Raw genomic sequence first — 15082 nt, 5'->3', positions numbered from 1 at the left:
GTGGCGCTCACGGGTTGGCTGCGGCGGCGGGGCGGACATGTCCGTCAGCGGGCGGACGTGTCCGGCGGCGCGGGGAGGAGCGGGGCTAGGGTTTCGGGGAGAAATTGATCCGAAAATGGAGAGGGGAAAACGTTTTTATAGCTAGAGGGAGCTAGGAGAGTCCAAATGAGGAGCGGTATTCGTCCACGCGATCGTGATCGAATGACCGAGAGCATGGAGATGACTTAGATGGGTTTTGGGCCACTTTGAAGGGGTGTTGGGCTGCAAGACAAAAGAGGCCTTTACGGTTCCCCGGTTAACCGTTGGAGTATCAAACGACCTCCAAATGGCACGAAACTTGACAGACGGTCTACCGGTGCTATACCAAGGCCTCTTTGCAAACCTCGGTCCATTCCGAGAACGTTTAACACCCGCACACGCAAAGAGGCAAAAGGGAAACGCCGGAGGACATAGGAGTGCCGGTTGCAAAACGGACAACGGGGAAAAAGCTCGGATGCATGAGACAAACACGTATGCAAAATGAGATGCACATGATGACATGGCAAAATGCAACACGCAAGCAAATGACATGGCAATGACAGCAAATAACTGGCGGACACCTGGCGCATCGAATCCGGGGCATTACAACACGCCTCCACTAACAAGAGATCTCGTCCCGAGATCTTAGGACCGAGACGGATGGGAAAAGGGATGAGGTGAAACAATAACTCAAGAGAAGAATCAAAGAATCAAGAGCACTCGAAAAGAAGAGAGGAACGACGAGGATGACGAGAATCGAAAGCTCACGGAATCAGATAGACTATGAAACCACTCCGGTTAGAACGAGATAAGAAACGAATAAGACTGAAAGGATTTAGGCAGCACTCCGGCTGAAACAAGGAGGAATAGAACATGGACTTCACCCAAAGAGATTGCACTTGGCAAGATAAACAATGCAATGCCTCCGGAAGAATTGAAAGAATGGAATGAAAAGAACATAGAAGGAAGGATTGAACGGAGTTGTTGAGAAAATCAGCAACGAAAGAATAAGCTTGTCGTGGACTTATGGATAACATCTCAAGATCATAAGGTGATAACCGACCACAAACCGAAATGATTGGATAGCTGAGAAGAATGAAGAAATGCAAAACTCCACTTCAAAAGAATACGGAGAATTAATTACACTTCGAGACGCAAGAGGAAAAGATACTTGAATTCCACCCACAAAATCTAGATGAACACTTGAAGAATGAATTAAATCATGATGAACCACCATGAAGAACTCCGGTGACAAAAGGATGATGAGATAAAATGAAGGATGAAAAAATAAGATGAGCCTTGCGATGATTTAGATGGAGGTTCCGACGAAATGGCCGAGGAAATTTGAACTCCGGAAAATAAAATATGAAAACACTTGGAAGTAGAATTTATTCACCAAGAACAAACTCCGAAGGAAGGGATTACTTGACGATGATGAAATAAGAATAATAATTACGTTATGCTTATCCTCATCAAATTTAATTGATGACAACTGGATTTGGCATACAACTTATTCTTCTTGAAAAGGATTGAGAAGTGACGTATCGCAGACTTGAGAAGGTCTTCCTGAACCACCGGTAGGATTGGAAAGAACGAATGAATAAAAACGATAATCAAGGAAAAAGAATCTTGAACGAACCACCATAAGAATTCGAAAATGACTGATGAAAGAGACTGAATCACCGGGAAGAATTAGAAGAATTAGAAGCACCGGGAAAGCACTTGAATGAAGTACCGGGAAGAATTAGAAGAACGATAGCTGGAATGATGTCCTCCGGTGAAACGAAAAAGAAATCAACTCCTGAAAACTTCGGATGGTTGAGAAAAAGGAATTTCCGACAAACGGAATAATTCGAGAGGATAATATGAAGCTAGAACCACGAATCTTGAGAGAACAGACAAGATTTAGAGGAAAAACTCTTCTTCGATCTTCAAATGATGACGAGAAACACCACCAAAATTACTGAGATACTCCGGGAGAATGAAAACCGAGAAGGTTGAGCCAACAATGAAAAGACTTTGAAAGCGATCTTGGAGAAGGCATGTGACTGATGGAATCCATTCTTACATCACACTTTGAAAAGAATTTGAGAATAACTCCGGGGGAATTAGAAGAGTCAGGTAAGATCCTGGGAAAAGACCTGTGGGTTAGGGCCCACTGAAGAGATAACACCGTTGGAAAGGATTGTTGAAGAGATAGATGATGCACCGGAACAATTGAAATATTCGAATGAGGTGACAACCTCGAATTAATTCGAACACAGACGAATCTCCTGAGATGTCTTGAACACTCCGGAAGGATAAACTGGCAAGAGGCACACGAGCAAGGAGAACACTTGATCCAAGGAAAAGAATATGATCACCCGAAAAACTTGAATTGAAACCACCGGAAAAAGAAAGGAATGAAGAATGTCAAATGAAAGAGAATTCACCGGTTGAAACAATTGAGGGAATACTGAAGAGGCTCCGTACGAATGTAATTGATGGTCGAAACAGACTCAGACTCTGGGAAGGAGAGGGTGGGAGGGCGGGAAAAAACAAAGGCAACTTGGAAGGGGGAACCGACGAATATCTTGAAGAAAAAAAACAACGGTTGAAATCATTAAGGAAAGAAAGCAAAGACTACGCACGAGTAGGATGGATACTCGATTACGGACTCCGGTTCCGAGAAGAAAAAGGGTGGGTGGGTGGGAAAAGAAAACACTGAGGATTGAACTTGCAAAAACGGCGAGGGTCGAATCACCTTGACGAGAAATGCACCGGATGAAAAGAGCTGAGAACCAATGATCGAAAAACCAACTGCGTGATCCTAATGAAAATTTGAAGGGGAAGAGGAGTTATTCAAAACACCTACGTCAAGATTCCTTACCAAAGCGACGAAGAGGCTGAGGAGTAAAAAGAATTCCTACTCTCCGATATAACTAGACTCCGAAAAACAGTTTTTTCTTCTAGACTCGACAATGGCCAAACTACACGATCAATCAAGGGGGCTCCTAGGGTCGGTCGAGGCTCTGATACCAACTTGTCACGCCCAATATGCGACCCTATCCAAAAGGAACTTGAAGGTCCCACCAAGGATAGACCCGCATATTGAAACGCTTTTGCAAGGTGGATATCATTACATCAACATTACATAATAGATGAGGATACATACAAGAGGCATACAATGCCACACGAATACAACAATACATCATACATAAAAGCAACATCCGACTACAGATGAAACACAAGCAGAAGCTCAAACGACATCCACCCTGCTAGCCCAGGCTGCCGACCTGGAACCTATCCCCTGATTGAAGAAGAAGTAGAAGAAGAACTCCAAAACAAGCAAACATCGCTCTCGCGTCATGATCATCGCATAACCTGGACCTACAATTGTTGTTGTAGTAATCTGTGAGCCACGAGGACTCGGCAATCCCATTACCATGGGTATCAAGACTAGCAAAGCTTAATGGGAAAGGAAGGGGTAAAGTGGTGAGGTTGCAGCAGCGACTAAGCAAGTATGGTGGCCCACATACGCAAATGAGAGCGAGAAGAGAAACAATGGAACGGTCATGAAGCTAGCAATGATCAAGAGGTGATCCTGAACTCCTACTTACGTCAAACATAACCCAAAACCGTGTTCACTTCCCGGACTCCGCCGAAAAGAGACCATCACGGCTACACACACGATTGATGTGTTTTAATTCGGATCTGGTGTCAAGTTATCTACAAGCGGACATTAACAAATTCCCATCTGCCCATAACCGCGGGCACGGCTTTCGAAAGTTTAAACCCTACAGGGGTGTGCCGACTTAGCCCATGATAAGCTCTCGCGATCAACGAAGGATATACCTTCTCCCAGGAAGACCCGATCAGTCTTGGAATCCCGGTTTACAAGACATTTCGACAATGGTAAAACAAGACCAGCAAGACCGTCCGATGCGCCGACAATCCCGATAGGAGCTGCACATATCTCGTTCTCAGGGCAACACCGGATGAGACAGGCTACGAGTAAAACCAGACCTCGAGTTTCCCCGAGGGGGCCCCGCAGGCGGCTCGGTTCGGACCAACACTTAGACAAGCACTGGCTCAGGGGGGGGCTAATAATAAAGATGACCCTCGAGAGAGCGACTCCCCAGGGAAAAATAGGTGGTGGTGAGGCAAATGGTAAAACCAAGGTTGGGCCTTGCTGGAGGAGTTTTATTCAAAGCGAACTGTCAAGGGGGTCCCATAAATCACCCAACCGCATAAGGAACGCAAAATCCGGGAACATAACATCGGTATGACGGAAACTAGGGTGGCAAGAGTGGAACAAAACACCAGGCATAAGGCCGAGTCTTCCACCCTTTGCCAAGTATATAGATGCATTAAAATAATATAAGAGATATTGTGATATCCCAACCAAAATCCTGTCCACCATGGAGCAATCTTCAACTTCACTTGCAACTAACAACGCTATAAGAGGGGCTGAGCAAAGCGGTAACATAGCCAAGCAACGGCTTGCTAGGAAGAGTGGAAAAAGGTTAGAGGCTGACATGGCAAATTGGGAGGCTTGAAGAGCAAATGATAGCTAGCGCAGCATAGCGATAGAACGAAGCAACTAGCATAGCAATGATAGTAGTGAGATCCAGGGTAGTGGTCATCTTGCCTGAAATCCTGCAAGGAAGAAGAACGAGTCCATGAAGAAGATGAAGCCACGAAGACGAACCAAGCGTAGACGAACGAATCCTCACGATCGCAATGGAAACGGGAACTATCGAGAAGAAGCACACAACATGGTAAACACACCACACAGACATGACATGATGCACAACCAAACATGATGCATGACAAAGCTACATGGAGCTACTCATGGCAAGAGATGATGCAAACAAGAAGAACACATCAAGGCAAGTTTAAATGAGTCCGAAAATAACATATAACAATTTCGGTAAGTCCTCATATGCAAATTTAGAAATTGGTCCAGATCTGAATAAACCTTATGTTCGAGTTGTTAAACAGCAAGTTAATATGCACCAAGATGATCTACACGAAATTCTAGTCAAGTTACATATAAAGTTCGTTTAATTCGGAGCTACGGCCTAGAAGATATGAGCAAAACAAGTCAAACATGGCATTGATGCAAAATGCATTCAAACATCAAGAAAACACACCAAAACAAGGATGCAACATGATAATATGAAACTACAAGTAAAATCAAGCAAGTTTCATATAGATCACACTCAAAACGGAGCAACGGTGCAACACATACACTCTATACAAGTCATAACAACAATATGTCCAAAACAGCAACTAGGCATATTGCAAGCACCAAAACAACATGCTACTGTACCACAATATGAAAACAAAAGGCATGGACATGATTTACAGGTAAAGCATAACAAAACATGAACACTGAGCTATCTCCAGAAATCACTAGAACATGCTCAAACACACATGGCAAGATTGCAAATAATAACAGTTTCAGACTTTGCAGAAATAACATCAGGTTGCAACGTTTAGAGCTATCAAATAACATGTTACAGGAACTTATCATGGAAAACAAAGGCATGGCATGAATCTACTAATTGCATAGAACAAAAGTCCTTTACTGACCATAAGCCAAAAGGGCACATAAAATATGATGGCACCCATGTAAACATAGCAAGTTATATGACAGATTCATACATGGCAGGAACAGCAATGAGTAGGCATGTTGGTGAGCTTGAACCACTCACTACAGAGCAATACATGGCATGGAAAGGCAACCAACAGTAAGAATACATGTTTGTGAATGTAAGCATGGCAAGAGCAAGTTCATAGGGTGCATGGATCAACTACAACAACCTTGGCAAAATTGAATAACATGTAAACAATCCGCCAGGAAACATTTTATATCAAAAGTAGAGCACGAAATTGACATGCTAGACTACTCCATAATTGCAAACAGGGGCACTAATGGATAGAGCATAACCATATGTTCAAAACATCCTTACTTAAGTATCTCAAACTATGCACGGATCTCTCTGTAGCAACATGTTTACATGGCATCAAAATAACAGCAGAATAGGGACTAAAATCAGCAACATTATGAAGCCTGGTCTGCATGCTTGTTCTAGTCACCATATTGGTCACAAAAATACATGAAATACACCCCTGTGAAGATGGCATGACATATATCAAAACACATGTAGACATCAACCTCATAGAATGCACACATCAAACATGGCAAAAATGACAAATGAGCATGTTATAACAGTTTCAGCAGATTAACAGCAACATGCACTCTTGCAACGATGATTCAGGCATCAAGATGAGCTCAAATGAACATGGCACAATGGAATGAAATGTAGAGCATCTCCTGATGAACATTTTGATATATCATGCATGCAAAACGGAGCTACTATCAGAGAGTTATGGCATGTTGAACAAGGCATAAAAATAATAGCAGATCCGGGGACTTAGTGGGATTTCACCTCGGGGACAAAGTGGACGGGGCGATCCGGGACGGAGGCGTTTGGATCGGGGGCTTGGAGGATCTGATCCAGATCCGGTGGATCCGGCCCGAGAACGAACTCCGGCGACGGCAGCGACCTCCGGCGAGGTGGCGGCCGGCGGGGAAGGCACAGGACGCGGGGCGGCGCGGCGCGGAGCTCCTCCGGCGAGCTCCGGCGGCCGGAGACAAGGCGCAGCCGGGCGGCGCGCCGGCGAGGGAGGCGACGCGCGGCAGGACGGCGCAGAGGCCGGCGGCGGGGCCGGGCCGAGGAGGAGACGGTCGGGGCGGCGGCGGAGCTCGCCGGATGGGCTCCGCGGGCCGCGGCGGCGGAGGAGAGAGAGGCGGGCTGACGTGGCGCTCACGGGTTGGCTGCGGCGGCAGGGTGGACATGTCCGTCGGCGGGCGGACGTGTCCGGCGGCGCGGGGAGGAGCGGGGCTAGGGTTTCGGGGAGAAATTGATCCGAAAATGGAGAGGGGAAGACGTTTTTATAGCTACAGGGAGCTACGAGAGTCCAAATGAGGAGCGGTTTTCGGCCACGCGATCGTGATCGAACGACCGAGAGCATGGAGATGACTTAGATGGGTTTTGGGACACTTTGAAGGGGTGTTGGGCAGCAAAACAAAAGAGGCCTTTACGGTTCCCCGGTTAACCATTGGAGTATCAAACGACCTCCAAATGGCACGAAACTTGACAGGCGGTCTACCGATGCTATACCAAGGCCGCTTGGAAAACCTCTGTCCATTCCGAGAACGTTTAACACCCGCACACACAAAGAGGCAAAAGGGAAATGCCGGAGGACATAGGAGTGCCGGATTGCAAAACGGACAACGGGGAAAAAGCTCGGATGCATGAGACGAACACATATGCAAAATGAGATGCACATGATGACATGGCAAAATGCAACACGCAAGCAAATGACATGGCAACGGCGGCGAATAACTGGCGGACACCTGGCGCATCGAATCCGGGGCGTTACATCAGCACCCTCTCCGGCGGCCTTAACGAGGACTTCGGGAACGCCGCCTCCAACCTCACCCTCATCCCGGAGCCCACCTTCGCCAAGGTGGTCGCGTACCTCAAGTTGGAGGAGCGCCGGATGCGGGTGGCGCGGACTCGCGCGACCCACACCGCCCTCGTCGCAGGCACACGCGGGGGTTCGGCCCCGCCACCGCCGCGCCCGACGCCGCCACAGTCGGCGGCGCCCGCCTTCCCGCCAGGCTTCCCGCCCACACCGGCCGCCACTACATTAAATATGTCAACTAGTGACCTTTTGTCAGTGACCCTGGAAGAATTGGTCATAGATCTATGACCATTTCAGACCAATTGGTCAAAAGCTGTTCGGGGGGCTCCGAACCCTAAACCATTGCGACCATTTTGGTCAGAAAGGTCGTAATTTCCTTACACGAAATGGTCACAAAGCAAACAGTGCTAGTCTGCTGCCTTATTTCTAGTTGTTAATGACCAATATAGATGGTCATAGCCTTGTAGATTGTGGTGGGTTGTGATGACTAGGCGCCATCTCATCAGTTTTGCCTATGTGTCATGTCCATGTGGCAGTTTTTGCCCTAGGTTGTGAAGCAACCTATATTTCTGTTATTCCAAAAATTCCCAAAAAATTCTCATAAATGTTTTGGATCATATCTTCATCAAATATGTCAAAAACATTCCTTGCCTAGTTCAAAAATAATTCGAAAATATTCGTTTTCCTATTCTGTTCAGAGTAGCACTTTGTGAAGGAAGTACCACTTTGGCATGTCCAAATGGTATCCATTTTCTACAGTGCTTTCCTATGCCCAAATAACCATCCTCCACCAAATGCCAGCTTAATCCATTCATTATTTTAAGCCCAGCTTCAACATTCGTATTTATGTCCAGTGTGGTACTTTGTAAAGCAAGTACCACCTAGGCTCCTCCTTTTGAGGTGAAAATTTGTGAAGACGGTCTTCTTAGTAACTGATCGTCCGCAGCCAAAACTCACGCCCATTAGCCATGTGCATTTCCTGTACCGCAAATCAAGCACTTGGCTGCTTATTCTTGTTTGAGCATCGCTCGGTGTCCTTGTGAGAATCTTATGTTGTGATTTTCTTCCTAGCACCTACCTGGGGAGTGCCCAACCCACTAGACATGCCTAGGCCACCCAAAACACATGACAACGCCACGGTCACGCGGTGACCACGCGGCGGGCATGCGAGCTTACGCGCTCTAGAGTTGGGGCCCTCGGCCACCGTCCAAACCTCGATGTATCACCATCAAACCATGTATTTCTGATTAAATAGATATTTATTTACCTAGAAATGATTTTTGGAAAAAATAAAGAGCAAACTATGAGGCAGCTGCAGTTCAAATTTGACCCATTTCCAGCTGAATCGACGGCAATTTGTCTTTTTCACCAGAGGTAGATCAAAACTTTTTTCACCCAACCATTTTGTCAATTGTGCATTATATATGGCCTAGTATTTTATAAAATTTATTTGGTCCATTTTTGCAACAATTATTTGGTAGTTCCTTCACAAAAAAAACCTCCTTTTGGGCACTCGGAAAATGAAAAATGAATTTTCCGTGCAAAGAAAATGAAAACTTCCTTAGGCAACATTGTTTGGAATTCCAAGATGTACCCTTGTGCACAATATGAGATCATTTGAACAAACTATGCCATGAATGTGGCCATAAGATTGATCATTTGGCTTGAAAGCCATGAATCTTCACGCATGATAGCTCATTTCTGAGAACACTTTTTTAAAATAATTACCGTATTACAAGTTTGTTATTTTTCCTAGGAACTTGGCCACATATAATGACACAATGCGAAGGTTTTCCAATTTTTTGATTTCTTTTGAATTTTTGATGCCCGTTTCAAAATGCGGTCAAAACGGCGGGCTTGACCGTTCCTAGCTTGTGGTTGTATTTTGGAATACTTTTGGTGTTTCTATGATAAAATAGATACTTATGTGCCTAGAAATTATTTTTGGAAAAAATAAATAGCAAACTATGAGGTAGCTGCAGTTCAAATTTGACTCACTTCCAACTGAATCGGCGGCAATTTGTCTTTTTCACCAGAGGTGGATCAAAACTTTTTACACCCAACCACTTTGTCAATTGTGCATTAAATATGTCCTAGTATTTTAGAAAATTGATTTGGTCCAATTTTGCAACAATTATTTGGGAGGTCCTTCACAAAAAAACCTCCTTTCGGGCACTCGAAAAAAGGAAAATGGTTTTTTCGTCCAAAAAAATTGGAAACTTCCTTAGGCAACATTGTTTGCGATTCCAATATGCACCCTTGTGCACAATATGAGATCATTTGAACAAACTATGCCATGAATGTGGCCATAAGATTGATCATTTGGCTTGAAAGCCATTGATCTCCACACGTGATAGCTTGTTTCTGAGAACACTTTTTTAAAATAATTGTTGTATTACAAGTTTGTTATTTTTCCTAGGAACTTGGCCACATATAATGACACAATGCGAAGGTTTCCCAATTTTTTGATTTTTTTTGAATTTTTTATGCCCATTTCAAAATGCGGTCAAAACGGCGGGAATGACCGTTCCTAGCTAGTGGTTGAACCTTGGAATTTTTTTGGTGTTTCTCTGATTAAATAGGTAATTATGTACCTAGAAATGATTTTTGAAAAAAATAAATAGCAAACTATGAGGCAGCTGCAGTTCAAATTTGACCCGCTTCCAAGTGAATCGGCGGAAATTTGTCTTTTTCACGAGAGGTGGATCAAAACTTTTTAGACCCAACCATTTGGTCAATTGTGCATGAAATATGGCCTAGTATTTTAGAAAAATAATTTGGTCCAATTTTGTAACAATCATTTGGTAGATTCTTCACAAAAAAACCTCCTTTTGGGCACTCGAAAAATGATTAAAAATAACTAGAAATATTAGAAATGCATACAAATTGGTACTTATCCATAAAATGTGGTCTAACTCTAGTGAAAGTTTGTGGGGTGACCTTTTGCAAAATATTTTTGATAGCTACTTCACAAAATCCCTCTATTTTCTAGTACTTGGAAACTATTTAAATCACTGGTTTCCCGAACCAATCGGAACTCTTCCCACGGATCGATGACATGGCGCCTATCCATCCATCCATCTCTCCATCCCACATCCATCCATCCATTTATCTACAGAAAAATAAAAAAATGGAAAAGAGATACCCCACCCGCAGCCCAAACCCTAGCTCAGATCCCCCTTCCTCCGTCTCATTCCTCTCGTCCCTGGCGGTGGCGCACCACTCGTATCTTCCTCTCTCCACCAAACCCTACCCACCAACGCTAGCTCCTCTCCCCCGCACCACTCCTCGCCGCCGCCACCACCACCACCTACGGCGCCCGATCCCGCCCTCCGGTGGCGCCGAGCTCACCACGGTGACCCCATCCCTCTGCTCCTTCGTCTCATCGAGCCAGACCGGGCGCGCGCGTCCTCAAGTGGCCAAGCGCGACCCCCAATTCAGCTGAGGCCGCCACCCGCGCCCGGGCGCCACCACCCGCTCCTCCTCGCCTCTATTCCTCCGCCCGCCGACCCACCCTGTCCTTGATGCCTCACTCAGCGCCTTCCGCCGCAGGGCCATCGCGCTCGCAACACCCTCGGCGCCGCACCTCCACCGCCACCTCCGCTGGCTCCTCGCCGACGCCCCCGCCTCGTGCACGAGCGGCCGGAGCACGCCGTCCACCCCGCGCACGCGGCGCTCGACGCGCTCGACGTCTTCGGTAATGGAAGCGCCCGGATCCCTCGGTTTCCTTCTTTGGTTTTTTCCTCCATTGATTTGCTTAGCTTCACTAACTGACGGGTAACTGATTTGGGCGTCTGCAGATACGGTGCAGGACATCAAAGACCTGGAGCACCCCTACTCGCTGGAGCAGATACGGTGTGTGCTCTCCCAGTAGTCCGTCTTCGTCTCCCAGTCTCCCAGTAGTCCGTCTCCGTCTCCCAGTAGTCCATCTCTGTCTCCATATCTGGTACGTATACCTGCAAGATTGTGCTGCTCAAGGTTTTCTAGTGATTATTCTCATCCTATATTATTCTTATTGCAAGCCCGAGGTGTCTCCTCATCATCTACAACAAAGGATCCCCATTGCCCGCCACCAGCCTGTAGCAGAGGATCCCCACTCTGTTGGGCACAACATGAACACCCAAAATAGGTAAACAATTGGTAGCATGTCCAGCATCATCTCCTATCTGCACTGTGCTCTGTCAATTTCTTTAGTCTGTATGTAATATAACTGCAGAACACATCTGAAACTTTGTATCCTATCTGCACTGGAGCCGCTGCCAGTTTCCCAGTAATTTTACCGACATTTAGCAGACTAACTTAATAAAACAAAAATGTTGGTTTGTACTTGGTAACCCCATCTCCTGTCTCATTTTGGGGAGGAATTTCAGTAATAGCTAACAGAGTTCTGTTGTGCCGTAACAGATCATCAGCATACACAACCAGTGGAACTGCTACAAAGCACCAGAAGAAGGCGAAGCAAAGAGGGAAAGATCAGAGCAGCTCTTCTCGGTGAGGAAATGCTCGGTCCTGCAGAACAACCGTGAAGCAGAAGTTAACTACGTGCTCGTCTGCGGGGTGCTTCTGGTGGTCTCGCTCTTCGAGCACTTCTGGAGGCTGCTCAAGTGGTTCGCCATGGCGCACCATGGACGTTAACATACTCATGCTCATCGCAGGTACGACCAACACTTGCCACCTTCTGAACTATTCTGATGTTGATCTTCATTATGGGTTGTACTGAAGTTTCCACACGCACGCACGCAGCATGTATATCATGTGAATTAGGCTTTGCCTTTTTTCTGACTAGATTCATAGTGTGCGATCAATATATCAATATTATGCAGCCATGGTGTTTATCCTTAAATCCATGAATCTTTTGGGTCACCCCAATAGATTTTTCTAGACATTTTATTGGATCATGAGATGGTTGGCCGTGGCAGGGTGTGTTTGGCTAACATATTGCATCGGAAATATATTGTTCTTCATCGCCTAATGTCATTGTTGCCGATAATAGGGCATGTAGATAGAAAGTTATGTTGCTACTTGCTAGTGGCTACTTATGCTTATTGTGTCTCACACTGAAAAATAAAATGCACAATGAGTTTGTTTGACTTTTTGGATGTTATAGTATACTTGATCAGGGCAGTCTATTTTCTGTGATCCTTCCTATCATGTGCACATATTAATTTTTGTTGACTTGAATCTGTTATGCCCTTGATTTTTTTACTTAGCTTGACCCAGAACAGCAGCATCCTTGATTTTTACTGGCCCCCACCTCGCTCTAGCTCTCGTAGACCCGAAGGAGCTTGTATGCAATGCACCTCATCTCCGATGGTGAGAGCGTACACGGGTCGTGGGTCCGACAAATTTCCATGTCTGTGGCTGCTCCTGCCACTGCCCTCTCTTTAAGGACACAGCCAGAAAGACGCTCAATAAACAGATCCTCATCCTCTCCAAGAGGAGGGGTCAGCTCAAGCGATAGTAAGTTTCTAGTATTCTCTACCGTGTTGATGTGGCTTGTTTACCTCGTCCTTGCTACACTTGATTGCATTATATGATTTCTGCTCGAGGATCTGATAGAGATGGTTCATTCAAAGTAGTAGAGTATATGATTCATGTTTTGTTATAGTTTGTTTGTTTGTCCCAGTCCTCTGTTTCATGGCTAATATGTGTCCTTTCCTAATCGCATTGCACATATTTTAGGTACTTGAAATGTGACAGTATTCAGTCAATTTCAGTCCCTGTTATAGTCCAATAGGCATTGCTTTGTCGTTGGACACTGGTAATTAAGAGAGAGCATTGTATACTCTCTGATTATTTGTCTAATGATTGTCTGAAGTATCTATCTTACTAGCTTTTAGAATGGAGAAACTCGTGTCATTTCATATATGATCTGAATGAAATGATTAGGACTTGTTGCAACAGATTTATTTGATACTGTATATTGTACTAAAGAAACAACATATGTGCTCCTGAAATGTACTACGTTCTTGTCTGCTACACGTTCCCATTTAAGATATGTGCCCGATTTAAATTTCAACAATGGTTTGTTTTGCATGCTTACCTGTTTAGTAAACTTGGTGCCATGCTTATTTCATGTAGCTAATAGTAACCTAAAAAAAATTGTAATTGCCAAGATTGATTTGTTCTGCTTGCCTGCTACAAACTTTTCAAATAACTACTACTCCCTCTGTTCCATATTACTCGTCGCTCATTTAGTACAAAGTTGTACTAAATCAGCGACGAGTAATATTAAACGGAGGGAGTACTTAATTAGTAGCATGTAGACTGGATTATTATTTTATCAACATTCTATTTTAGAGATATATACAAAAGCATGTGTTGTCCATCCCATGTAGCAATCACTGCTAGTCTGTATTGAGCAAACAGTGCACCACACTGTAGCTATCCTCATGCAGCAGTAGCCTCCCGGGGCGCGGGTGTGCGCCGTGTGCAGTTTAGATTTTCCAGTCTTTCTTTCAAAATGTCAGGTGTTGTATTAGTATCATGATGTTAGCTTCTTAAATTCTGCTACTAGGACATCTATTCTTGAATAGTTTGCTTATAAAGTTTCCTAGTCATTTAGAACCAGCTGCAATATATTGATGGACATAGTACTCTGCTCATGTGTACATCTTTCTTTAAATGTCAGGCTAACATGGAAAGTGCTATGGAACAAGAGGTACCAGAAGGTGGAGAACCAAAGAGTGATGTTGTTGTTGTTGCTGACCTTTTCTCACTAAAGAATGGCCCTCCAGGAAATTCCCCCACTGGCTGTGTTGTTTTGGTTGGTGCCATCTTATGTTACTAGTTACTAGTGCACAATATGGACATGTGCCATCTTATGAACATGTGGTAATAATACTAAGCTACTGGTTGTGTTATATTGGTCGGTGCATCTTATGAACCTATGGTGTAATGATGGGCCTAACTTACTGAAATCCTGGAGAATTATATTATTATTATCATCATTATATTCTCATGTGTTGGCTGACTGCCAAATTGCCAAATGTATTTTTGTTTTTGAGATACTGTTGGTTGTTGTTGGTCACCCTTTAATAAGGGCTGGATTGAAGACACTAAATTGTGTGAGTGGGCTGGACCGTTTCAAGGCCAAATAGGTTTTTTTATGTAAAAAAATAATTTTTGTTGGGTAGATAAAAGGGCTAGCCCAGTTAATGATGGATTAAACAAATGGGTTGCACACCACAGCCCAAGAACTGATCTGTTGGGCATGGCCCATGCTTGTGGCCCAAAAGTAAATTTAAAAGTGGGCTGAATTATTGGGCTCAGCCCATTAAAACAACTGATTTGGACTGATCCAACATGGCATACATGTCATCGCATGTGCCACGTTGGCTCGGCCACATCAGATCGTACGTGGTCTAGGATCATTAGTAGTGACCATAATTTTCGTCAAAGATTTAATGACCAAAATTTTGGTCAAGGGCGACCATGACCAAAATTCCAGAGAAGGTCACGTTTGTTCGTTCTTGACGGCCAACTATTGACCTTCCAAATTTTGTCAAAAAAAGGTCAATAAACGAAGACAATGACAAATTAACGACCAAAATGGGGAGTCATAATTGTCCATATTTCTTGTAGT

The sequence above is a fragment of the Triticum dicoccoides genome, chromosome 3B, assembly GCF_002162155.2.
Source record: "Triticum dicoccoides isolate Atlit2015 ecotype Zavitan chromosome 3B, WEW_v2.0, whole genome shotgun sequence".
Classification (NCBI taxonomy): Eukaryota; Viridiplantae; Streptophyta; class Magnoliopsida; order Poales; family Poaceae; genus Triticum; species Triticum dicoccoides.
The sequence above is the reverse complement of the archived record's forward strand: the minus strand, read 5'-3'. Positions refer to the sequence as shown.